This window comes from Ranitomeya variabilis, chromosome 1 (assembly GCF_051348905.1).
Source record: "Ranitomeya variabilis isolate aRanVar5 chromosome 1, aRanVar5.hap1, whole genome shotgun sequence".
NCBI classification, from domain to species: Eukaryota; Metazoa; Chordata; class Amphibia; order Anura; family Dendrobatidae; genus Ranitomeya; species Ranitomeya variabilis.
In genome coordinates this window covers 912,168,099-912,190,465 of record NC_135232.1, presented here as the reverse complement: position 1 = coordinate 912,190,465, position 22,367 = coordinate 912,168,099, and the positions used below count along the sequence as shown (strand labels likewise).

At 47.7% G+C, this 22,367-nt stretch overlaps 64 pseudogenes; all 64 read left to right on the top strand.

Moving 5' to 3' along the window:
* Positions 1–59: 59 nt before the first annotated feature.
* Positions 60–233, top strand: LOC143796932 (U2 spliceosomal RNA; annotated as a pseudogene).
* A 176-nt stretch (positions 234–409) lies between these two features.
* LOC143796988 (U2 spliceosomal RNA) lies at positions 410–583 on the top strand (annotated as a pseudogene).
* A 176-nt stretch (positions 584–759) lies between these two features.
* LOC143801480 (U2 spliceosomal RNA) lies at positions 760–933 on the top strand (annotated as a pseudogene).
* Positions 934–1,109: 176 nt separating this feature from the next.
* LOC143801553 (U2 spliceosomal RNA) lies at positions 1,110–1,283 on the top strand (annotated as a pseudogene).
* Positions 1,284–1,459: 176 nt separating this feature from the next.
* LOC143801551 (U2 spliceosomal RNA) lies at positions 1,460–1,633 on the top strand (annotated as a pseudogene).
* A 175-nt stretch (positions 1,634–1,808) lies between these two features.
* LOC143796957 (U2 spliceosomal RNA) lies at positions 1,809–1,960 on the top strand (annotated as a pseudogene).
* Positions 1,961–2,158: 198 nt separating this feature from the next.
* On the top strand, positions 2,159–2,332 carry LOC143796987 (U2 spliceosomal RNA; annotated as a pseudogene).
* Positions 2,333–2,508: 176 nt separating this feature from the next.
* Positions 2,509–2,682, top strand: LOC143801443 (U2 spliceosomal RNA; annotated as a pseudogene).
* A 176-nt stretch (positions 2,683–2,858) lies between these two features.
* On the top strand, positions 2,859–3,032 carry LOC143794461 (U2 spliceosomal RNA; annotated as a pseudogene).
* A 176-nt stretch (positions 3,033–3,208) lies between these two features.
* On the top strand, positions 3,209–3,382 carry LOC143795240 (U2 spliceosomal RNA; annotated as a pseudogene).
* A 176-nt stretch (positions 3,383–3,558) lies between these two features.
* On the top strand, positions 3,559–3,732 carry LOC143801479 (U2 spliceosomal RNA; annotated as a pseudogene).
* A 176-nt stretch (positions 3,733–3,908) lies between these two features.
* Positions 3,909–4,060, top strand: LOC143794485 (U2 spliceosomal RNA; annotated as a pseudogene).
* Positions 4,061–4,258: 198 nt separating this feature from the next.
* On the top strand, positions 4,259–4,432 carry LOC143794386 (U2 spliceosomal RNA; annotated as a pseudogene).
* A 176-nt stretch (positions 4,433–4,608) lies between these two features.
* Positions 4,609–4,782, top strand: LOC143796330 (U2 spliceosomal RNA; annotated as a pseudogene).
* A 176-nt stretch (positions 4,783–4,958) lies between these two features.
* Positions 4,959–5,132, top strand: LOC143794144 (U2 spliceosomal RNA; annotated as a pseudogene).
* A 176-nt stretch (positions 5,133–5,308) lies between these two features.
* On the top strand, positions 5,309–5,482 carry LOC143794528 (U2 spliceosomal RNA; annotated as a pseudogene).
* Positions 5,483–5,658: 176 nt separating this feature from the next.
* LOC143796888 (U2 spliceosomal RNA) lies at positions 5,659–5,832 on the top strand (annotated as a pseudogene).
* A 176-nt stretch (positions 5,833–6,008) lies between these two features.
* LOC143794836 (U2 spliceosomal RNA) lies at positions 6,009–6,182 on the top strand (annotated as a pseudogene).
* A 176-nt stretch (positions 6,183–6,358) lies between these two features.
* On the top strand, positions 6,359–6,510 carry LOC143797283 (U2 spliceosomal RNA; annotated as a pseudogene).
* Positions 6,511–6,708: 198 nt separating this feature from the next.
* On the top strand, positions 6,709–6,882 carry LOC143801382 (U2 spliceosomal RNA; annotated as a pseudogene).
* Positions 6,883–7,057: 175 nt separating this feature from the next.
* Positions 7,058–7,231, top strand: LOC143794862 (U2 spliceosomal RNA; annotated as a pseudogene).
* A 176-nt stretch (positions 7,232–7,407) lies between these two features.
* On the top strand, positions 7,408–7,581 carry LOC143797196 (U2 spliceosomal RNA; annotated as a pseudogene).
* A 176-nt stretch (positions 7,582–7,757) lies between these two features.
* Positions 7,758–7,931, top strand: LOC143795239 (U2 spliceosomal RNA; annotated as a pseudogene).
* Positions 7,932–8,107: 176 nt separating this feature from the next.
* Positions 8,108–8,280, top strand: LOC143795881 (U2 spliceosomal RNA; annotated as a pseudogene).
* Positions 8,281–8,457: 177 nt separating this feature from the next.
* Positions 8,458–8,631, top strand: LOC143801550 (U2 spliceosomal RNA; annotated as a pseudogene).
* A 176-nt stretch (positions 8,632–8,807) lies between these two features.
* On the top strand, positions 8,808–8,981 carry LOC143795580 (U2 spliceosomal RNA; annotated as a pseudogene).
* Positions 8,982–9,156: 175 nt separating this feature from the next.
* LOC143795237 (U2 spliceosomal RNA) lies at positions 9,157–9,330 on the top strand (annotated as a pseudogene).
* A 176-nt stretch (positions 9,331–9,506) lies between these two features.
* On the top strand, positions 9,507–9,680 carry LOC143795236 (U2 spliceosomal RNA; annotated as a pseudogene).
* Positions 9,681–9,856: 176 nt separating this feature from the next.
* Positions 9,857–10,008, top strand: LOC143796077 (U2 spliceosomal RNA; annotated as a pseudogene).
* A 198-nt stretch (positions 10,009–10,206) lies between these two features.
* Positions 10,207–10,380, top strand: LOC143801393 (U2 spliceosomal RNA; annotated as a pseudogene).
* A 175-nt stretch (positions 10,381–10,555) lies between these two features.
* LOC143795235 (U2 spliceosomal RNA) lies at positions 10,556–10,729 on the top strand (annotated as a pseudogene).
* Positions 10,730–10,905: 176 nt separating this feature from the next.
* On the top strand, positions 10,906–11,079 carry LOC143796619 (U2 spliceosomal RNA; annotated as a pseudogene).
* A 176-nt stretch (positions 11,080–11,255) lies between these two features.
* LOC143796730 (U2 spliceosomal RNA) lies at positions 11,256–11,429 on the top strand (annotated as a pseudogene).
* Positions 11,430–11,605: 176 nt separating this feature from the next.
* On the top strand, positions 11,606–11,776 carry LOC143797388 (U2 spliceosomal RNA; annotated as a pseudogene).
* Positions 11,777–11,952: 176 nt separating this feature from the next.
* Positions 11,953–12,126, top strand: LOC143795234 (U2 spliceosomal RNA; annotated as a pseudogene).
* A 176-nt stretch (positions 12,127–12,302) lies between these two features.
* Positions 12,303–12,454, top strand: LOC143794539 (U2 spliceosomal RNA; annotated as a pseudogene).
* Positions 12,455–12,652: 198 nt separating this feature from the next.
* Positions 12,653–12,826, top strand: LOC143796329 (U2 spliceosomal RNA; annotated as a pseudogene).
* A 176-nt stretch (positions 12,827–13,002) lies between these two features.
* Positions 13,003–13,154, top strand: LOC143796772 (U2 spliceosomal RNA; annotated as a pseudogene).
* A 198-nt stretch (positions 13,155–13,352) lies between these two features.
* Positions 13,353–13,526, top strand: LOC143801549 (U2 spliceosomal RNA; annotated as a pseudogene).
* Positions 13,527–13,701: 175 nt separating this feature from the next.
* Positions 13,702–13,875, top strand: LOC143795233 (U2 spliceosomal RNA; annotated as a pseudogene).
* A 176-nt stretch (positions 13,876–14,051) lies between these two features.
* On the top strand, positions 14,052–14,225 carry LOC143795232 (U2 spliceosomal RNA; annotated as a pseudogene).
* Positions 14,226–14,401: 176 nt separating this feature from the next.
* LOC143795687 (U2 spliceosomal RNA) lies at positions 14,402–14,575 on the top strand (annotated as a pseudogene).
* Positions 14,576–14,751: 176 nt separating this feature from the next.
* On the top strand, positions 14,752–14,903 carry LOC143795804 (U2 spliceosomal RNA; annotated as a pseudogene).
* Positions 14,904–15,101: 198 nt separating this feature from the next.
* On the top strand, positions 15,102–15,275 carry LOC143794385 (U2 spliceosomal RNA; annotated as a pseudogene).
* Positions 15,276–15,451: 176 nt separating this feature from the next.
* On the top strand, positions 15,452–15,625 carry LOC143796328 (U2 spliceosomal RNA; annotated as a pseudogene).
* Positions 15,626–15,801: 176 nt separating this feature from the next.
* LOC143794142 (U2 spliceosomal RNA) lies at positions 15,802–15,975 on the top strand (annotated as a pseudogene).
* A 176-nt stretch (positions 15,976–16,151) lies between these two features.
* On the top strand, positions 16,152–16,325 carry LOC143794527 (U2 spliceosomal RNA; annotated as a pseudogene).
* Positions 16,326–16,501: 176 nt separating this feature from the next.
* LOC143796887 (U2 spliceosomal RNA) lies at positions 16,502–16,675 on the top strand (annotated as a pseudogene).
* A 176-nt stretch (positions 16,676–16,851) lies between these two features.
* Positions 16,852–17,025, top strand: LOC143794835 (U2 spliceosomal RNA; annotated as a pseudogene).
* A 176-nt stretch (positions 17,026–17,201) lies between these two features.
* On the top strand, positions 17,202–17,353 carry LOC143796076 (U2 spliceosomal RNA; annotated as a pseudogene).
* A 198-nt stretch (positions 17,354–17,551) lies between these two features.
* On the top strand, positions 17,552–17,725 carry LOC143801380 (U2 spliceosomal RNA; annotated as a pseudogene).
* A 175-nt stretch (positions 17,726–17,900) lies between these two features.
* LOC143796931 (U2 spliceosomal RNA) lies at positions 17,901–18,074 on the top strand (annotated as a pseudogene).
* Positions 18,075–18,250: 176 nt separating this feature from the next.
* Positions 18,251–18,424, top strand: LOC143796986 (U2 spliceosomal RNA; annotated as a pseudogene).
* Positions 18,425–18,600: 176 nt separating this feature from the next.
* LOC143801478 (U2 spliceosomal RNA) lies at positions 18,601–18,774 on the top strand (annotated as a pseudogene).
* A 176-nt stretch (positions 18,775–18,950) lies between these two features.
* Positions 18,951–19,124, top strand: LOC143801548 (U2 spliceosomal RNA; annotated as a pseudogene).
* Positions 19,125–19,300: 176 nt separating this feature from the next.
* LOC143801547 (U2 spliceosomal RNA) lies at positions 19,301–19,474 on the top strand (annotated as a pseudogene).
* Positions 19,475–19,649: 175 nt separating this feature from the next.
* Positions 19,650–19,801, top strand: LOC143797304 (U2 spliceosomal RNA; annotated as a pseudogene).
* Positions 19,802–19,999: 198 nt separating this feature from the next.
* On the top strand, positions 20,000–20,173 carry LOC143796985 (U2 spliceosomal RNA; annotated as a pseudogene).
* Positions 20,174–20,349: 176 nt separating this feature from the next.
* On the top strand, positions 20,350–20,523 carry LOC143801442 (U2 spliceosomal RNA; annotated as a pseudogene).
* A 176-nt stretch (positions 20,524–20,699) lies between these two features.
* On the top strand, positions 20,700–20,873 carry LOC143794460 (U2 spliceosomal RNA; annotated as a pseudogene).
* A 176-nt stretch (positions 20,874–21,049) lies between these two features.
* On the top strand, positions 21,050–21,222 carry LOC143794858 (U2 spliceosomal RNA; annotated as a pseudogene).
* Positions 21,223–21,399: 177 nt separating this feature from the next.
* On the top strand, positions 21,400–21,551 carry LOC143796075 (U2 spliceosomal RNA; annotated as a pseudogene).
* Positions 21,552–21,749: 198 nt separating this feature from the next.
* On the top strand, positions 21,750–21,923 carry LOC143801379 (U2 spliceosomal RNA; annotated as a pseudogene).
* Positions 21,924–22,098: 175 nt separating this feature from the next.
* On the top strand, positions 22,099–22,272 carry LOC143796930 (U2 spliceosomal RNA; annotated as a pseudogene).
* Positions 22,273–22,367: the final 95 nt, after the last annotated feature.

Here is a 22,367-nt window from a genome sequence, read left to right as displayed (position 1 = left end):
TCACAGTGGATGTCGGTTGTAGGCCTTGGTGTGGCCCAAGTGGCAAACCATTTCTGATCATCTCTTCTCGGCCAAATGGCTCAAAATCAAGCGTAGTGTCTGTTCTTATTAGTTTAATATCTGATACGTCCCCTATTTGGGGACCATATATTAAATAAATTTTTGGAACAGGGAGCTGGAAATGGAGCTTGCTTTGTCACACGGAACCTTCACGGGGATGGAGGGTGTGGTTATGCAGATTCAAAACGCGTTGCGCACAGCTTGAACACATGCACACCGCAGAACTGTCATCGACAGAGCATCCAGAGTTTCTGGAAATGTCTTCCCTGCGGCAATCTTTTGCTACGTCTCCACAGTTGGTGTCGGTTGTAGGCCTTGGTGCGGCCCAAGTGGCAAACCATTTCTGATCATCTCTTCTCGGCCAAATGGCTCAAGATCAAGCGTAGTGTCTGTTCTAATTAGTTTAATATCTGATACGTCCCCTATTTGGGGACCATATATTAAATGGATTTTTGGAACAGGGAGCTGGAAATGGAGCTTGCTTTGTCACACGGAACCTTCACGGGGATGGAGGGTGTGGTTATGCAGATTCAAAATGCGTTGCGCACAGCTTGAACACATGCACACCGCAGAACTGTCATCGACAGAGCATCCAGAGTTTCTGGAAATGTCTTCCCTGCGGCAATCTTTTGCTACGTCTCCACAGTGGGTGTCGGTTGTAGGCCTTGGTGCGGCCCAAGTGGCAAACCATTTCTGATCATCTCTTCTCGGCCAAATGGCTCAAGATCAAGCGTAGTGTCTGTTCTTATTAGTTTAATATCTGATACGTCCCCTATTTGGGGACCATATATTAAATGGATTTTTGGAACAGGGAGCTGGAAATGGAGCTTGCTCTGTCACTCGGAACCTTCACGGGGATGGAGGGTGTGGTTATGCAGATTCAAAACACGTTGCACACAGCTTGAACACATGCACACCGCAGAACTGTCGTCGACAGAGCATCCAGAGTTTCTGGAAATGTCTTCCCTGCGGCAATCTTTTGCTACGTCTCCACAGTGGGTGTCGGTTGTAGGCCTTGGTGCGGCCCAAGTGGCAAACCATTTCTGATCATCTCTTCTCGGCCAAATGGCTCAAGATCAAGTGTAGTGTCTGTTCTTATTAGTTTAATATCTGATACGTCCCCTATTTGGGGACCATATATTAAATGGATTTTTGGAACAGGGAGCTGGAAATGGAGCTTGCTTTGTCGCACGGAACCTTCACGGGGATGGAGGGTGTGGTTATGCAGATTCAAAACGCGTTGCGCACAGCTTGAACACATGCACACCGCAGAACTGTCATCGATAGAGCATCCAGAGTTTCTGGAAATGTCTTCCCTGCGGCAATCTTTTGCTACGTCTCCACAGTGGGTGTCGGTTGTAGGCCTTGGTGCGGCCCAAGTGGCAAACCATTTCTGATCATCTCTTCTCGGCCAAATGGCTCAAGATCAAGTGTAGTGTCTGTTCTTATTAGTTTAATATCTGATACGTCCCCTATTTGGGGACCATATATTAAATGGATTTTTGGAACAGGGAGCTGGAAATGGAGCTTGCTTTGTCGCACGGAACCTTCACGGGGATGGAGGGTGTGGTTATGCAGATTCAAAACGCGTTGCGCACAGCTTGAACACATGCACACCGCAGAACTGTCATCGATAGAGCATCCAGAGTTTCTGGAAATGTCTTCCCTGCGGCAATCTTTTGCTACGTCTCACAGTGGATGTCGGTTGTAGGCCTTGGTGTGGCCCAAGTGGCAAACCATTTCTGATCATCTCTTCTCGGCCAAATGGCTCAAAATCAAGCGTAGTGTCTGTTCTTATTAGTTTAATATCTGATACGTCCCCTATTTGGGGACCATATATTAAATAAATTTTTGGAACAGGGAGCTGGAAATGGAGCTTGCTTTGTCACACGGAACCTTCACGGGGATGGTGGGTGTGGTTATGCAGATTCAAAACGCGTTGCGCACAGCTTGAACACATGCACACCGCAGAACTGTCATCGACAGAGCATCCAGAGTTTCTGGAAATGTCTTCCCTGCGGCAATCTTTTGCTACGTCTCCACAGTTGGTGTCGGTTGTAGGCCTTGGTGCGGCCCAAGTGGCAAACCATTTCTGATCATCTCTTCTCGGCCAAATGGCTCAAGATCAAGCGTAGTGTCTGTTCTAATTAGTTTAATATCTGATACGTCCCCTATTTGGGGACCATATATTAAATGGATTTTTGGAACAGGGAGCTGGAAATGGAGCTTGCTTTGTCACACGGAACCTTCACGGGGATGGAGGGTGTGGTTATGCAGATTCAAAATGCGTTGCGCACAGCTTGAACACATGCACACCGCAGAACTGTCATCGACAGAGCGTCCAGAGTTTCTGGAAATGTCTTCCCTGCGGCAATCTTTTGCTACGTCTCCACAGTGGGTGTCGGTTGTAGGCCTTGGTGCGGCCCAAGTGGCAAACCATTTCTGATCATCTCTTCTCGGCCAAATGGCTCAAGATCAAGCGTAGTGTCTGTTCTTATTAGTTTAATATCTGATACGTCCCCTATTTGGGGACCATATATTAAATGGATTTTTGGAACAGGGAGCTGGAAATGGAGCTTGCTCTGTCACTCGGAACCTTCACGGGGATGGAGGGTGTGGTTATGCAGATTCAAAATGCGTTGCGCACAGCTTGAACACATGCACACCGCAGAACTGTCGTCGACAGAGCATCCAGAGTTTCTGGAAATGTCTTCCCTGCGGCAATCTTTTGCTACGTCTCCACAGTGGGTGTCGGTTGTAGGCCTTGGTGCGGCCCAAGTGGCAAACCATTTCTGATCATCTCTTCTCGGCCAAATGGCTCAAGATCAAGCGTAGTGTCTGTTCTTATTAGTTTAATATCTGATACGTCCCCTATTTGGGGACCATATATTAAATGGATTTTTGGACCAGGGAGCTGGAAATGGAGCTTGCTCTGTCACACGGAACCTTCACGGGGATGGAGGGTGTGGTTATGCAGATTCAAAACGCGTTGCGCACAGCTTGAACACATGCACACCGCAGAACTGTCATCGACAGAGCATCCAGAGTTTCTGGAAATGTCTTCCCTGCGGCAATCTTTTGCTACGTCTCCACAGTTGGTGTCGGTTGTAGGCCTTGGTGCGGCCCAAGTGGCAAACCATTTCTGATCATCTCTTCTCGGCCAAATGGCTCAAGATCAAGCGTAGTGTCTGTTCTTATTAGTTTAATATCTGATACGTCCCCTATTTGGGGACCATATATTAAATGGATTTTTGGAACAGGGAGCTGGAAATGGAGCTTGCTTTGTCACACGGAACCTTCACGGGGATGGAGGGTGTGGTTATGCAGATTCAAAATGCGTTGCGCACAGCTTGAACACATGCACACCGCAGAACTGTCATCGACAGAGCATCCAGAGTTTCTGGAAATGTCTTCCCTGCGGCAATCTTTTGCTACGTCTCCACAGTGGGTGTCGGTTGTAGGCCTTGGTGCGGCCCAAGTGGCAAACCATTTCTGATCATCTCTTCTCGGCCAAATGGCTCAAGATCAAGCGTAGTGTCTGTTCTTATTAGTTTAATATCTGATACGTCCCCTATTTGGGGACCATATATTAAATGGATTTTTGGAACAGGGAGCTGGAAATGGAGCTTGCTCTGTCACTCGGAACCTTCACGGGGATGGAGGGTGTGGTTATGCAGATTCAAAACGCGTTGCGCACAGCTTGAACACATGCACACCGCAGAACTGTCATCGACAGAGCATCCAGAGTTTCTGGAAATGTCTTCCCTTCCGCAATCTTTTGCTACGTCTGCACAGTGGGTGTCGGTTGTAGGCCTTGGTGCGGCCCAAGTGGCAAACCATTTCTGATCATCTCTTCTCGGCCAAATGGCTCAAGATCAAGCGTAGTGTCTGTTCTTATTAGTTTAATATCTGATACGTCCCCTATTTGGGGACCATATATTAAATGGATTTTTGGAACAGGGAGCTGGAAATGGAGCTTGCTCTGTCACATGGAACCTTCACGGGGATGGAGGGTGTGGTTATGCAGATTCAAAACGCGTTGCGCACAGCTTGAACACATGCACACCGCAGAACTGTCATCGACAGAGCATCCAGAGTTTCTGGAAATGTCTTCCCTGCGGCTATCTTTTGCTACGTCTCCACAGTAAGTGTCGGTTGCAGGCCTTGGTGCGGCCCAAGTGGCAAACCATTTCTGATCATCTCTTCTCGGCCAAATGGCTCAAGATCAAGCGTAGTGTCTGTTCTTATTAGTTTAATAGCTGATACGTCCCCTATTTGGGGACCATATATTAAATGGATTTTTGGAACAGGGAGCTGGAAATGGAGCTTGCTTTGTCGCACGGAACCTTCACGGGGGTGGAGGGTGTGGTTATGCAGATTCAAAACGCGTTGCGCACAGCTTGAACACATGCACACCGCAGAACTGTCATCGACAGATCATCCAGAGTTTCTGGAAATGTCTTCCCTGCGGCAATATTTTGCTACGTCTCCACAGTGGGTGTCGGTTGTAGGCCTTGGTGCGGCCCAAGTGGCAAACCATTTCTGATCATCTCTTCTCGGCCAAATGGCTCAAGATCAAGCGTAGTGTCTGTTCTTATTAGTTTAATATCTGATACATCCCCTATTTGGGGACCATATATTAAATGGATTTTTGGAACAGGGAGCTGGAAATGGAGCTTGCTTTGTCACACGGAACCTTCACGGGGATGGAGGGTGTGGTTATGCAGATTCAAAACGCGTTGCGCACAGCTTGAACACATGCACACCGCAGAACTATGATTGACAGATCATCCAGAGTTTCTGGAAATGTCTTCCCTGCGGCAATCTTTTGCTACGTCTCCACAGTGGGTGTCGGTTGTAGGCCTTGGTGCGGCCCAAGTGGCAAACCATTTCTGATCATCTCTTCTTGGCCAAATGGCTCAAGATCAAGCGTAGTGTCTGTTCTTATTAGTTTAATATCTGATACGTCCCCTATTTGGGGACAATATATTAAATGGATTTTTGGAACAGGGAGCTGGAAATGGAGCTTGCTTTGTCGCACGGAACCTTCACGGGGGTGGAGGGTGTGGTTATGCAGATTCAAAACGCGTTGCGCACAGCTTGAACACATGCACACCGCAGAACTATGATTGACAGATCATCCAGAGTTTCTGGAAATGTCTTCCCTGCGGCAATCTTTTGCTACGTCTCCACAGTGGGTGTCGGTTGTATTCCTTGGTGCGGCCCAAGTGGCAAACCATTTCTGATCATCTCTTCTTGGCCAAATGGCTCAAGATCAAGCGTAGTGTCTGTTCTTATTAGTTTAATATCTGATACGTCCCCTATTTGGGGACAATATATTAAATGGATTTTTGGAACAGGGAGCTGGAAATGGAGCTTGCTTTGTCACACGGAACCTTCACGGGGATGGAGGGTGTGGTTATGCAGATTCAAAACGCGTTGCGCACAGCTTGAACACATGCACACCGCAGAACTGTCGTCGACAGAGCATCCAGAGTTTCTGGAAATGTCTTCCCTGCGGCAATCTTTTGCTACGTCTCCACAGTGGGTGTCGGTTGTAGGCCTTGGTGCGGCCCAAGTGGCAAACCATTTTTGATCATCTCTTCTCGGCCAAATGGCTCAAGATGAAGCGTAGTGTCTGTTCTTATTAGTTTAATATCTGATACGTCCCCTATTTGGGGACCATATATTAAATGGATTTTTGGAACAGGGAGCTGGAAATGGAGCTTGCTTTGTCACACGGAACCTTCACGGGGATGGAGGGTGTGGTTATGCAGATTCAAAACGCATTGTGCACAGCTTGAACACATGCACACCGCAGAACTGTCATCGATAGAGCATCCAGAGTTTCTGGAAATGTCTTTCCTGCGGCAATCTTTTGCTACGTCTCCACAGTGGGTGTCGGTTGTAGGCCTTGGTGCGGCCCAAGTGGCAAACCATTTCTGATCATCTCTTCTCGGCCAAATGGCTCAAGATCAAGCGTAGTGTCTGTTCTTATTAGTTTAATATCTGATACGTCCCCTATTTGGGGACCATATATTAAATGGATTTTTGGAACTGGGAGCTGGAAATGGAGCTTGCTTTGTCACACGGAACCTTCACGGGGATGGAGGGTGTGGTTATGCAGATTCAAAACGCGTTGCGCACAGCTTGAACACATGCACACCGCAGAACTGTCATCGACAGAGCATCCAGAGTTTCTGGAAATGTCTTCCCTGCGGCAATCTTTTGCTACGTCTCCACAGTGGATGTCGGTTGTAGGCCTTGGTGCGGCCCACGTGGCAAACCATTTCTGATCATCTCTTCTCGGCCAAATGGCTCAAGATCAAGCGTAGTGTCTGTTCTTATTAGTTTAATATCTGATACATCCGCTATTTGGGGACCATACATTAAATGGATTTTTGGAACAGGGAGCTGGAAATGGAGCTTGCTTTGTCACACGGAACCTTCACGGGGATGAAGGGTGTGGTTATGCAGATTCAAAACGCGTTGCGCACAGCTTGAACACATGCACACCGCAGAACTGTCATCAACAGAGCATCCAGAGTTTCTGGAAATGTCTTCCCTGCGGCAATCTTTTGCTACGTCTCCACAGTGGGTGTCGGTTGTAGGCCTTGGTGCGGCCCAAGTGGCAAACCATTTCTGATCATCTCTTCTCGGCCAAATGGCTCAAGATCAAGTGTAGTGTCTGTTCTTATTAGTTTAATATCTGATACGTCCCCTATTTGGGGACCATATATTAAATGGATTTTTGGAACAGGGAGCTGGAAATGGAGCTTGCTTTGTCGCACGGAACCTTCACGGGGATGGAGGGTGTAGTTATGCAGATTCAAAACGCGTTGCGCACAGCTTGAACACATGCACACCGCAGAACTGTCATCGATAGAGCATCCAGAGTTTCTAGAAATGTCTTCCCTGCGGCAATCTTTTGCTACGTCTCACAGTGGATGTCGGTTGTAGGCCTTGGTGCGGCCCAAGTGGCAAACCATTTCTGATCATCTCTTCCTGGCCAAATGGCTCAAGATCAAGTGTAGTGTCTGTTCTTATTAGTTTAATATCTGATACGTCCCCTATTTGGGGACAATATATTAAATGGATTTTTGGAACAGGGAGCTGGAAATGGAGCTTGCTTTGTCACACGGAACCTTCACGGGGATGGAGGGTGTGGTTATGCAGATTCAAAACGCGTTGCGCACAGCTTGAACACATGCACACCGCAGAACTGTCATCGACAGAGCATCCAGAGTTTCTGGAAATGTCTTCCCTGCGGCAATCTTTTGCTACGTCTCCACAGTGGGTGTCGGTTGTAGGCCTTGGTGCGGCCCAAGTGGCAAACCATTTTTGATCATCTCTTCTCGGCCAAATGGCTCAAGATGAAGCGTAGTGTCTGTTCTTATTAGTTTAATATCTGATACGTCCCTTATTTGGGGACCATATATTAAATGGATTTTTGGAACAGGGAGCTGGAAATGGAGCTTGCTTTGTCACACGGAACCTTCACGGGGATGGAGGGTGTGGTTATGCAGATTCAAAACGCATTGTGCACAGCTTGAACACATGCACACCGCAGAACTGTCATCGATAGAGCATCCAGAGTTTCTGGAAATGTCTTTCCTGCGGCAATCTTTTGCTACGTCTCCACAGTGGGTGTCGGTTGTAGGCCTTGGTGCGGCCCAAGTGGCAAACCATTTCTGATCATCTCTTCTCGGCCAAATGGCTCAAGATCAAGCGTAGTGTCTGTTCTTATTAGTTTAATATCTGATACGTCCCCTATTTGGGGACCATATATTAAATGGATTTTTGGAACAGGGAGCTGGAAATGGAGCTTGCTTTGTCACACGGAACCTTCACGGGGATGGAGGGTGTGGTTATGCAGATTCAAAACGCGTTGCGCACAGCTTGAACACATGCACACCGCAGAACTGTCATCGACAGAGCATCCAGAGTTTCTGGAAATGTCTTCCCTGCGGCAATCTTTTGCTACGTCTCCACAGTGGATGTCGGTTGTAGGCCTTGGTGCGGCCCAAGTGGCAAACCATTTCTGATCATTTCTTCTCGGCCAAATGGCTCAAGATCAAGCGTAGTGTCTGTTCTTATTAGTTTAATATCTGATACGTCCCCTATTTGGGGACCATACATTAAATGGATTTTTGGAACAGGGAGCTGGAAATGGAGCTTGCTTTGTCACACGGAACCTTCACGGGGATGAAGGTTGTGGTTATGCAGATTCAAAACGCGTTGCGCACAGCTTGAACACATGCACACCGCAGAACTGTCATCGACAGAGCATCCAGAGTTTCTGGAAATGTCTTCCCTGCGGCAATCTTTTGCTACGTCTCCACAGTGGGTGTCGGTTGTAGGCCTTGGTGCGGCCCAAGTGGCAAACCATTTCTGATCATCTCTTCTCGGCCAAATGGCTCAAGATCAAGTGTAGTGTCTGTTCTTATTAGTTTAATATCTGATACGTCCCCTATTTGGGGACCATATATTAAATGGATTTTTGGAACAGGGAGCTGGAAATGGAGCTTGCTTTGTCGCACGGAACCTTCACGGGGATGGAGGGTGTGGTTATGCAGATTCAAAACGCGTTGCGCACAGCTTGAACACATGCACACCGCAGAACTGTCATCGACAGAGCATCCAGAGTTTCTGGAAATGTCTTCCCTGCGGCAATCTTTTGCTACGTCTCCACAGTTGGTGTCGGTTGTAGGCCTTGGTGCGGCCCAAGTGGCAAACCATTTCTGATCATCTCTTCTCGGCCAAATGGCTCAAGATCAAGCGTAGTGTCTGTTCTTATTAGTTTAATATCTGATACGTCCCCTATTTGGGGACCATATATTAAATGGATTTTTGGAACAGGGAGCTGGAAATGGAGCTTGCTTTATCAAACGGAACCTTCACGGGGATGGAGGGTGTGGTTATGCAGATTCAAAACGCGTTGCGCACAGCTTGAACACATGCACACCGCAGAACTGTCATCGATAGAGCATCCAGAGTTTCTGGAAATGTCTTCCCTGCGGCAATCTTTTGCTACGTCTCACAGTGGATGTCGGTTGTAGGCCTTGGTGCGGCCCAAGTGGCAAACCATTTCTGATCATCTCTTCTCGGCCAAATGGCTCAAGATCAAGCGTAGTGTCTGTTCTTATTAGTTTAATATCTGATACGTCCCCTATTTGGGGACCATATATTAAATGGATTTTTGGAACAGGGAGCTGGAAATGGAGCTTGCTTTGTCACACGGAACCTTCACGGGGATGGAGGGTGTGGTTATGCAGATTCAAAATGCGTTGCACACAGTTTGAACACATGCACACCGCAGAACTGTCATCGACAGAGCATCCAGAGTTTCTGGAAATGTCTTCCCTGCGGCAATCTTTTGCTACGTCTCCACAGTGGGTGTCGGTTGTAGGCCTTGGTGCGGCCCAAGTGGCAAACCATTTCTGATCATCTCTTCTCGGCCAAATGGCTCAAGATCAAGCGTAGTGTCTGTTCTTATTAGTTTAATATCTGATACGTCCCCTATTTGGGGACCATATATTAAATGGATTTTTGGAACAGGGAGCTGGAAATGGAGCTTGCTTTGTCACACGGAACCTTCACGGGGATGGAGGGTGTGGTTATGCAGATTCAAAACGCGTTGCGCACAGCTTGAACACATGCACACCGCAGAACTGTCGTTGACAAAGCATCCAGAGTTTCTGGAAATGTCTTCCCTGCGGCAATCTTTTGCTACGTCTCCACAGTGGGTGTCGGTTGTAGGCCTTGGTGCGGCCCAAGTGGCAAACCATTTCTGATCATCTCTTCTCGGCCAAATGGCTCAAGATCAAGCGTAGTGTCTGTTCTTATTAGTTTAATATCTGATACGTCCCCTATTTGGGGACCATACATTAAATGGATTTTTGGAACAGGGAGCTGGAAATGGAGCTTGCTTTGTCACACGGAACCTTCACGGGGATGAAGGGTGTGGTTATGCAGATTCAAAACGCGTTGCGCACAGCTTGAACACATGCACACCGCAGAACTGTCATCGACAGAGCATCCAGAGTTTCTGGAAATGTCTTCCCTGCGGCAATCTTTTGCTACGTCTCCACAGTGGGTGTCGGTTGTAGGCCTTGGTGCGGCCCAAGTGGCAAACCATTTCTGATCATCTCTTCTCGGCCAAATGGCTCAAGATCAAGTGTAGTGTCTGTTCTTATTAGTTTAATATCTGATACGTCCCCTATTTGGGGACCATATATTAAATGGATTTTTGGAACAGGGAGCTGGAAATGGAGCTTGCTTTGTCGCACAGAACCTTCACGGGGATGGAGGGTGTGGTTATGCAGATTCAAAACGCGTTGCGCACAGCTTGAACACATGCACACCGCAGAACTGTCATCGATAGAGCATCCAGAGTTTCTGGAAATGTCTTCCCTGCGGCAATCTTTTGCTACGTCTCACAGTGGATGTCGGTTGTAGGCCTTGGTGCGGCCCAAGTGGCAAACCATTTCTGATCATCTCTTCTCGGCCAAATGGCTCAAGATCAAGCGTAGTGTCTGTTCTTATTAGTTTAATATCTGATACGTCCCCTATTTGGGGACCATATATTAAATGGATTTTTGGAACAGGGAGCTGGAAATGGAGCTTGCTTTGTCACACGGAACCTTCACGGGGATGGAGGGTGTGGTTATGCAGATTCAAAATGCGTTGCACACAGTTTGAACACATGCACACCGCAGAACTGTCATCGACAGAGCATCCAGAGTTTCTGGAAATGTCTTCCCTGCGGCAATCTTTTGCTACGTCTCCACAGTGGGTGTCGGTTGTAGGCCTTGGTGCGGCCCAAGTGGCAAACCATTTCTGATCATCTCTTCTCGGCCAAATGGTTCAAGATCAAGCGTAGTGTCTGTTCTTATTAGTTTAATATCTGATACGTCCCCTATTTGGGGACCATATATTAAATGGATTTTTGGAACAGGGAGCTGGAAATGGAGCTTGCTTTGTCACACGGAACCTTCACGGGGATGGAGGGTGTGGTTATGCAGATTCAAAACGCGTTGCGCACAGCTTGAACACATGCACACCGCAGAACTGTCGTCGACAAAGCATCCAGAGTTTCTGGAAATGTCTTCCCTGCGGCAATCTTTTGCTACGTCTCCACAGTGGGTGTCGGTTGTAGGCCTTGGTGCGGCCCAAGTGGCAAACCATTTCTGATCATCTCTTCTCGGCCAAATGGCTCAAGATCAAGCGTAGTGTCTGTTCTTATTAGTTTAATATCTGTTACGTCCCCTATTTGGGGACCATATATTAAATGGATTTTTGGAACAGGGAGCTGGAAATGGAGCTTGCTTTGTCACACGGAACCTTCACGGGGATGGAGGGTGTGGTTATGCAGATTCAAAACGCGTTGTGCACAGCTTGAACACATGCACACCGCAGAACTGTCATCGACAGAGCATCCAGAGTTTCTGGAAATGTCTTCCCTGCGGCAATCTTTTGCTACATCTTAACAGTGGGTGTCGGTTGTAGGCCTTGGTGCGGCCCAAGTGGCAAACCATTTCTGATCATCTCTTCTCGGCCAAATGGATCAAGATCAAGCGTAGTGTCTGTTATTAGTTTAATATCTGATACGTCCCCTAATTGGGGACCATATATTACATGGATTTTTGGAACAGGGAGCTGGAAATGGAGCTTGCTTTGTCACACGGAACCTTCACGGGGATGGAGGGTGTGGTTATGCAGATTCAAAACGCGTTGCGCACAGCTTGAACACATGCACACCGCAGAACTGTCATCGACAGAGCATCCAGAGTTTCTGGAAATGTCTTCCCTGCGGCAATCTTTTGCTACGTCTCCACAGTGGGTGTCGGTTGTAGGCCTTGGTGCGGCCCAAGTGGCAAACCATTTCTGATCATCTCTTCTCGGCCAAATGGCTCAAGATCAAGCGTAGTGTCTGTTCTTATTAGTTTAATATCTGATACGTCCCCTATTTGGGGACCATATATTAAATGGATTTTTGGAACAGGGAGCTGGAAATGGAGCTTGCTTTGTCACACGGAACCTTCACGGGGATGGAGGGTGTGGTTATGCAGATTCAAAACGCGTTGCGCACAGCTTGAACACATGCACACCGCAGAACTGTCATCGACAGAGCATCCAGAGTTTCTGGAAATGTCTTCCCTGCGGCAATCTTTTGCTACGTCTCCACAGTGGGTGTCGGTTGTAGGCCTTGGTGCGGCCCAAGTGGCAAATCATTTCTGATCATCTCTTCTCGGCCAAATGGCTCAAGATCAAGCGTAGTGTCTGTTCTTATTAGTTTAATATCTGATACGTCCCCTATTTGGGGACCATATATTAAATGGATTTTTGGAACAGGGAGCTGGAAATGGAGCTTGCTTTGTCCCACGGAACCATCACGGGGGTGGAGGGTGTGGTTATGCAGATTCAAAACGCGTTGCGCACAGCTTGAACACATGCACACCGCAGAACTGTCATCGACAGATCATCCAGAGTTTCTGGAAATGTCTTCCCTGCGGCAATCTTTTGCTACGTCTCCACAGTGGGTGTCGGTTGTAGGCCTTGGTGCGGCCCAAGTGGCAAACCATTTCTGATCATCTCTTCTCGGCCAAATGGCTCAAGATCAAGCGTAGTGTCTGTTCTTATTAGTTTAATATCTGATACATCCCCTATTTGGGGACCATATATTAAATGGATTTTTGGAACAGGGAGCTGGAAATGGAGCTTGCTTTGTCACACGGAACCTTCACGGGGATGGAGGGTGTGGTTATGCAGATTCAAAACGCGTTGCGCACAGCTTGAACACATGCACACCGCAGAACTATGATTGACAGATCATCCAGAGTTTCTGGAAATGTCTTCCCTGCGGCAATCTTTTGCTATGTCTCCACAGTGGATGTCGGTTGTAGGCCTTGGTGCGGCCCAAGTGGCAAACCATTTCTGATCATCTCTTCTCGGCCAAATGGCTCAAGATCAAGCATAGTGTCTGTTCTTATTAGTTTAATATCTGATACGTCCCCTATTTGGGGACCATACATTAAATGGATTTTTGGAACAGGGAGCTGGAAATGGAGCTTGCTTTGTCACACGGAACCTTCACGGGGATGAAGGGTGTGGTTATGCAGATTCAAAACGCGTTGCGCACAGCTTGAACACATGCACACAGCAGAACTGTCATCGACAGAGCATCCAGAGTTTCTGGAAATGTCTTCCCTGCGGCAATCTTTTGCTACGTCTCCACAGTGGGTGTCGGTTGTAGGCCTTGGTGCGGCCCAAGTGGCAAACCATTTCTGATCATCTCTTCTCGGCCAAATGGCTCAAGATCAAGTGTAGTGTCTGTTCTTATTAGTTTAATATCTGATACGTCCCCTATTTGGGGACCATATATTAAATGGATTTTTGGAACAGGGAGCTGGAAATGGAGCTTGCTTTGTCGCACGGAACCTTCACGGGGATGGAGGGTGTGGTTATGCAGATTCAAAACGCGTTGCGCACAGCTTGAACACATGCACACCGCAGAACTGTCATCGATAGAGCATCCAGAGTTTCTGGAAATGTCTTCCCTGTGGCAATCTTTTGCTACGTCTCACAGTGGATGTCGGTTGTAGGCCTTGGTGTGGCCCAAGTGGCAAACCATTTCTGATCATCTCTTCTCGGCCAAATGGCTCAAGATCAAGCGTAGTGTCTGTTCTTATTAGTTTAATATCTGATACGTCCCCTATTTGGGGACCATATATTAAATGGATTTTTGGAACAGGGAGCTGGAAATGGAGCTTGCTTTGTCACACGGAACCTTCACGGGGATGGAGGGTGTGGTTATGCAGATTCAAAACGCGTTGCGCACAGCTTGAACACATGCACACCGCAGAACTGTCATCGACAGAGCATCCAGAGTTTCTGGAAATGTCTTCCCTGCGGCAATCTTTTGCTACGTCTCCACAGTTGGTGTCGGTTGTAGGCCTTGGTGCGGCCCAAGTGGCAAACCATTTCTGATCATCTCTTCTCGGCCAAATGGCTCAAGATCAAGCGTAGTGTCTGTTCTTATTAGTTTAATATCTGATACGTCCCCTATTTGGGGACCATATATTAAATGGATTTTTGGAACAGGGAGCTGGAAATGGAGCTTGCTTTGTCACACGGAACCTTCACGGGGATGGAGGGTGTGGTTATGCAGATTCAAAATGCGTTGCGCACAGCTTGAACACATGCACACCGCAGAACTGTCATCGACAGAGCATCCAGAGTTTCTGGAAATGTCTTCCCTGCGGCAATCTTTTGCTACGTCTCCACAGTGGGTGTCGGTTGTAGGCCTTGGTGCGGCCCAAGTGGCAAACCATTTCTGATCATCTCTTCTCGGCCAAATTGCTCAAGATCAAGCGTAGTGTCTGTTCTTATTAGTTTAATATCTGATACGTCCCCTATTTGGGGACCATATATTAAATGGATTTTTGGAACAGGGAGCTGGAAATGGAGCTTGCTCTGTCACTCGGAACCTTCACGGGGATGGAGGGTGTGGTTATGCAGATTCAAAACGCGTTGCGCACAGCTTGAACACATGCACACCGCAGAACTGTCATCGACAGAGCATCCAGAGTTTCTGGAAATGTCTTCCCTTCCGCAATCTTTTGCTACGTCTGCACAGTGGGTGTCGGTTGTAGGCCTTGGTGCGGCCCAAGTGGCAAACCATTTCTGATCATCTCTTCTCGGCCAAATGGCTCAAGATCAAGCGTAGTGTCTGTTCTTATTAGTTTAATATCTGATACGTCCCCTATTTGGGGATCATATATTAAATGGATTTTTGGAACAGGGAGCTGGAAATGGAGCTTGCTCTGTCACATGGAACCTTCACGGGGATGGAGGGTGTGGTTATGCAGATTCAAAACGCGTTGCGCACAGCTTGAACACATGCACACCGCAGAACTGTCATCGACAGAGCATCCAGAGTTTCTGGAAATGTCTTCCCTGCGGCTATCTTTTGCTACGTCTCCACAGTAAGTGTCGGTTGCAGGCCTTGGTGCGGCCCAAGTGGCAAACCATTTCTGATCATCTCTTCTCGGCCAAATGGCTCAAGATCAAGCGTAGTGTCTGTTCTTATTAGTTTAATAGCTGATACGTCCCCTATTTGGGGACCATATATTAAATGGATTTTTGGAACAGGGAGCTGGAAATGGAGCTTGCTTTGTCGCACGGAACCTTCACGGGGGTGGAGGGTGTGGTTATGCAGATTCAAAACGCGTTGCGCACAGCTTGAACACATGCACACCGCAGAACTGTCATCGACAGATCATCCAGAGTTTCTGGAAATGTCTTCCCTGCGGCAATATTTTGCTACGTCTCCACAGTGGGTGTCGGTTGTAGGCCTTGGTGCGGCCCAAGTGGCAAACCATTTCTGATCATCTCTTCTCGGCCAAATGGCTCAAGATCAAGCGTAGTGTCTGTTCTTATTAGTTTAATATCTGATACATCCCCTATTTGGGGACCATATATTAAATGGATTTTTGGAACAGGGAGCTGGAAATGGAGCTTGCTTTGTCACACGGAACCTTCACGGGGATGGAGGGTGTGGTTATGCAGATTCAAAACGCGTTGCGCACAGCTTGAACACATGCACACCGCAGAACTATGATTGACAGATCATCCAGAGTTTCTGGAAATGTCTTCCCTGCGGCAATCTTTTGCTACGTCTCCACAGTGGGTGTCGGTTGTAGGCCTTGGTGCGGCCCAAGTGGCAAACCATTTCTGATCATCTCTTCTTGGCCAAATGGCTCAAGATCAAGCGTAGTGTCTGTTCTTATTAGTTTAATATCTGATACGTCCCCTATTTGGGGACAATATATTAAATGGATTTTTGGAACAGGGAGCTGGAAATGGAGCTTGCTTTGTCGCACGGAACCTTCACGGGGGTGGAGGGTGTGGTTATGCAGATTCAAAACGCGTTGCGCACAGCTTGAACACATGCACACCGCAGAACTATGATTGACAGATCATCCAGAGTTTCTGGAAATGTCTTCCCTGCGGCAATCTTTTGCTACGTCTCCACAGTGGGTGTCGGTTGTATTCCTTGGTGCGGCCCAAGTGGCAAACCATTTCTGATCATCTCTTCTTGGCCAAATGGCTCAAGATCAAGCGTAGTGTCTGTTCTTATTAGTTTAATATCTGATACGTCCCCTATTTGGGGACAATATATTAAATGGATTTTTGGAACAGGGAGCTGGAAATGGAGCTTGCTTTGTCACACGGAACCTTCACGGGGATGGAGGGTGTGGTTATGCAGATTCAAAACGCGTTGCGCACAGCTTGAACACATGCACACCGCAGAACTGTCGTCGACAGAGCATCCAGAGTTTCTGGAAATGTCTTCCCTGCGGCAATCTTTTGCTACGTCTCCACAGTGGGTGTCGGTTGTAGGCCTTGGTGCGGCCCAAGTGGCAAACCATTTTTGATCATCTCTTCTCGGCCAAATGGCTCAAGATGAAGCGTAGTGTCTGTTCTTATTAGTTTAATATCTGATACGTCCCCTATTTGGGGACCATATATTAAATGGATTTTTGGAACAGGGAGCTGGAAATGGAGCTTGCTTTGTCACACGGAACCTTCACGGGGATGGAGGGTGTGGTTATGCAGATTCAAAACGCATTGTGCACAGCTTGAACACATGCACACCGCAGAACTGTCATCGATAGAGCATCCAGAGTTTCTGGAAATGTCTTTCCTGCGGCAATCTTTTGCTATGTCTCCACAGTGGGTGTCGGTTGTAGGCCTTGGTGCGGCCCAAGTGGCAAACCATTTCTGATCATCTCTTCTCGGCCAAATGGCTCAAGATCAAGCGTAGTGTCTGTTCTTATTAGTTTAATATCTGATACGTCCCCTATTTGGGGACCATATATTAAATGGATTTTTGGAACTGGGAGCTGGAAATGGAGCTTGCTTTGTCACACGGAACCTTCACGGGGATGGAGGGTGTGGTTATGCAGATTCAAAACGCGTTGCGCACAGCTTGAACACATGCACACCGCAGAACTGTCATCGACAGAGCATCCAGAGTTTCTGGAAATGTCTTCCCTGCGGCAATCTTTTGCTACGTCTCCACAGTGGATGTCGGTTGTAGGCCTTGGTGCGGCCCAAGTGGCAAACCATTTCTGATCATCTCTTCTCGGCCAAATGGCTCAAGATCAAGCGTAGTGTCTGTTCTTATTAGTTTAATATCTGATACGTCCCCTATTTGGGGACCATACATTAAATGGATTTTTGGAACAGGGAGCTGGAAATGGAGCTTGCTTTGTCACACGGAACCTTCACGGGGATGAAGGGTGTGGTTATGCAGATTCAAAACGCGTTGCGCACAGCTTGAACACATGCACACCGCAGAACTGTCATCGACAGAGCATCCAGAGTTTCTGGAAATGTCTTCCCTGCGGCAATCTTTTGCTACGTCTCCACAGTGGGTGTCGGTTGTAGGCCTTGGTGCGGCCCAAGTGGCAAACCATTTCTGATCATCTCTTCTCGGCCAAATGGCTCAAGATCAAGTGTAGTGTCTGTTCTTATTAGTTTAATATCTGATACGTCCCCTATTTGGGGACCATATATTAAATGGATTTTTGGAACAGGGAGCTGGAAATGGAGCTTGCTTTGTCGCACGGAACCTTCACGGGGATGGAGGGTGTAGTTATGCAGATTCAAAACGCGTTGCGCACAGCTTGAACACATGCACACCGCAGAACTGTCATCGATAGAGCATCCAGAGTTTCTGGAAATGTCTTCCCTGCGGCAATCTTTTGCTACGTCTCACAGTGGATGTCGGTTGTAGGCCTTGGTGTGGCCCAAGTGGCAAACCATTTCTGATCATCTCTTCTCGGCCAAATGGCTCAAAATCAAGCGTAGTGTCTGTTCTTATTAGTTTAATATCTGATACGTCCCCTATTTGGGGACCATATATTAAATAAATTTTTGGAACAGGGAGCTGGAAATGGAGCTTGCTTTGTCACACGGAACCTTCACGGGGATGGAGGGTGTGGTTATGCAGATTCAAAACGCGTTGCGCACAGCTTGAACACATGCACACCGCAGAACTGTCATCGACAGAGCATCCAGAGTTTCTGGAAATGTCTTCCCTGCGGCAATCTTTTGCTACGTCTCCACAGTTGGTGTCGGTTGTAGGCCTTGGTGCGGCCCAAGTGGCAAACCATTTCTGATCATCTCTTCTCGGCCAAATGGCTCAAGATCAAGCGTAGTGTCTGTTCTAATTAGTTTAATATCTGATACGTCCCCTATTTGGGGACCATATATTAAATGGATTTTTGGAACAGGGAGCTGGAAATGGAGCTTGCTTTGTCACACGGAACCTTCACGGGGATGGAGGGTGTGGTTATGCAGATTCAAAATGCGTTGCGCACAGCTTGAACACATGCACACCGCAGAACTGTCATCGACAGAGCATCCAGAGTTTCTGGAAATGTCTTCCCTGCGGCAATCTTTTGCTACGTCTCCACAGTGGGTGTCGGTTGTAGGCCTTGGTGCGGCCCAAGTGGCAAACCATTTCTGATCATCTCTTCTCGGCCAAATGGCTCAAGATCAAGCGTAGTGTCTGTTCTTATTAGTTTAATATCTGATACGTCCCCTATTTGGGGACCATATATTAAATGGATTTTTGGAACAGGGAGCTGGAAATGGAGCTTGCTCTGTCACTCGGAACCTTCACGGGGATGGAGGGTGTGGTTATGCAGATTCAAAACACGTTGCACACAGCTTGAACACATGCACACGGCAGAACTGTCGTCGACAGAGCATCCAGAGTTTCTGGAAATGTCTTCCCTGCGGCAATCTTTTGCTACGTCTCCACAGTGGGTGTCGGTTGTAGGCCTTGGTGCGGCCCAAGTGGCAAACCATTTCTGATCATCTCTTCTCGGCCAAATGGCTCAAGATCAAGTGTAGTGTCTGTTCTTATTAGTTTAATATCTGATACGTCCCCTATTTGGGGACCATATATTAAATGGATTTTTGGAACAGGGAGCTGGAAATGGAGCTTGCTTTGTCGCACGGAACCTTCACGGGGATGGAGGGTGTGGTTATGCAGATTCAAAACGCGTTGCGCACAGCTTGAACACATGCACACCGCAGAACTGTCATCGATAGAGCATCCAGAGTTTCTGGAAATGTCTTCCCTGCGGCAATCTTTTGCTACGTCTCCACAGTGGGTGTCGGTTGTAGGCCTTGGTGCGGCCCAAGTGGCAAACCATTTCTGATCATCTCTTCTCGGCCAAATGGCTCAAGATCAAGTGTAGTGTCTGTTCTTATTAGTTTAATATCTGATACGTCCCCTATTTGGGGACCATATATTAAATGGATTTTTGGAACAGGGAGCTGGAAATGGAGCTTGCTTTGTCGCACGGAACCTTCACGGGGATGGAGGGTGTGGTTATGCAGATTCAAAACGCGTTGCGCACAGCTTGAACACATGCACACCGCAGAACTGTCATCGATAGAGCATCCAGAGTTTCTGGAAATGTCTTCCCTGCAGCAATCTTTTGCTACGTCTCACAGTGGATGTCGGTTGTAGGCCTTGGTGTGGCCCAAGTGGCAAACCATTTCTGATCATCTCTTCTCGGTCAAATGGCTCAAAATCAAGCGTAGTGTCTGTTCTTATTAGTTTAATATCTGATACGTCCCCTATTTGGGGACCATATATTAAATAAATTTTTGGAACAGGGAGCTGGAAATGGAGCTTGCTTTGTCACACGGAACCTTCACGGGGATGGTGGGTGTGGTTATGCAGATTCAAAACGCGTTGCGCACAGCTTGAACACATGCACACCGCAGAACTGTCATCGACAGAGCATCCAGAGTTTCTGGAAATGTCTTCCCTGCGGCAATCTTTTGCTACGTCTCCACAGTTGGTGTCGGTTGTAGGCCTTGGTGCGGCCCAAGTGGCAAACCATTTCTGATCATCTCTTCTCGGCCAAATGGCTCAAGATCAAGCGTAGTGTCTGTTCTAATTAGTTTAATATCTGATACGTCCCCTATTTGGGGACCATATATTAAATGGATTTTTGGAACAGGGAGCTGGAAATGGAGCTTGCTTTGTCACACGGAACCTTCACGGGGATGGAGGGTGTGGTTATGCAGATTCAAAATGCGTTGCGCACAGCTTGAACACATGCACACCGCAGAACTGTCATCGACAGAGTGTCCAGAGTTTCTGGAAATGTCTTCCCTGCGGCAATCTTTTGCTATGTCTCCACAGTGGGTGTCGGTTGTAGGCCTTGGTGCGGCCCAAGTGGCAAACCATTTCTGATCATCTCTTCTCGGCCAAATGGCTCAAGATCAAGCGTAGTGTCTGTTCTTATTAGTTTAATATCTGATACGTCCCCTATTTGGGGACCATATATTAAATGGATTTTTGGAACAGGGAGCTGGAAATGGAGCTTGCTCTGTCACTCGGAACCTTCACGGGGATGGAGGGTGTGGTTATGCAGATTCAAAATGCGTTGCGCACAGCTTGAACACATGCACACCGCAGAACTGTCGTCGACAGAGCATCCAGAGTTTCTGGAAATGTCTTCCCTGCGGCAATCTTTTGCTACGTCTCCACAGTGGGTGTCGGTTGTAGGCCTTGGTGCGGCCCAAGTGGCAAACCATTTCTGATCATCTCTTCTCGGCCAAATGGCTCAAGATCAAGCGTAGTGTCTGTTCTTATTAGTTTAATATCTGATACGTCCCCTATTTGGGGACCATATATTAAATGGATTTTTGGACCAGGGAGCTGGAAATGGAGCTTGCTCTGTCACACGGAACCTTCACGGGGATGGAGGGTGTGGTTATGCAGATTCAAAACGCATTGTGCACAGCTTGAACACATGCACACCGCAGAACTGTCATCGATAGAGCATCCAGAGTTTCTGGAAATGTCTTTCCTGCGGCAATCTTTTGCTACGTCTCCACAGTGGGTGTCGGTTGTAGGCCTTGGTGCGGCCCAAGTGGCAAACCATTTCTGATCATCTCTTCTCGGCCAAATGGCTCAAGATCAAGCGTAGTGTCTGTTCTTATTAGTTTAATATCTGATACGTCCCCTATTTGGGGACCATATATTAAATGGATTTTTGGAACTGGGAGCTGGAAATGGAGCTTGCTTTGTCACACGGAACCTTCACGGGGATGGAGGTTGTGGTTATGCAGATTCAAAACGCGTTGCGCACAGCTTGAACACATGCACACCGCAGAACTGTCATCGACAGAGCATCCAGAGTTTCTGGAAATGTCTTCCCTGCGGCAATCTTTTGCTACGTCTCCACAGTGGATGTCGGTTGTAGGCCTTGGTGCGGCCCAAGTGGCAAACCATTTCTGATCATCTCTTCTCGGCCAAATGGCTCAAGATCAAGCGTAGTGTCTGTTCTTATTAGTTTAATATCTGATACGTCCCCTATTTGGGGACCATACATTAAATGGATTTTTGGAACAGGGAGCTGGAAATGGAGCTTGCTTTGTCACACGGAACCTTCACGGGGATGAAGGGTGTGGTTATGCAGATTCAAAACGCGTTGCGCACAGCTTGAACACATGCACACCGCAGAACTGTCATCGACAGAGCATCCAGAGTTTCTGGAAATGTCTTCCCTGCGGCAATCTTTTGCTACGTCTCCACAGTGGGTGTCGGTTGTAGGCCTTGGTGCGGCCCAAGTGGCAAACCATTTCTGATCATCTCTTCTCGGCCAAATGGCTCAAGATCAAGTGTAGTGTCTGTTCTTATTAGTTTAATATCTGATACGTCCCCTATTTGGGGACCATATATTAAATGGATTTTTGGAACAGGGAGCTGGAAATGGAGCTTGCTTTGTCGCACGGAACCTTCACGGGGATGGAGGGTGTAGTTATGCAGATTCAAAACGCGTTGCGCACAGCTTGAACACATGCACACCGCAGAACTGTCATCGATAGAGCATCCAGAGTTTCTGGAAATGTCTTCCCTGCGGTAATCTTTTGCTACGTCTCACAGTGGATGTCGGTTGTAGGCCTTGGTGTGGCCCAAGTGGCAAACCATTTCTGATCATCTCTTCTCGGCCAAATGGCTCAAAATCAAGCGTAGTGTCTGTTCTTATTAGTTTAATATCTGATACGTCCCCTATTTGGGGACCATATATTAAATAAATTTTTGGAACAGGGAGCTGGAAATGGAGCTTGCTTTGTCACACGGAACCTTCACGGGGATGGAGGGTGTGGTTATGCAGATTCAAAACGCGTTGCGCACAGCTTGAACACATGCACACCGCAGAACTGTCATCGACAGAGCATCCAGAGTTTCTGGAAATGTCTTCCCT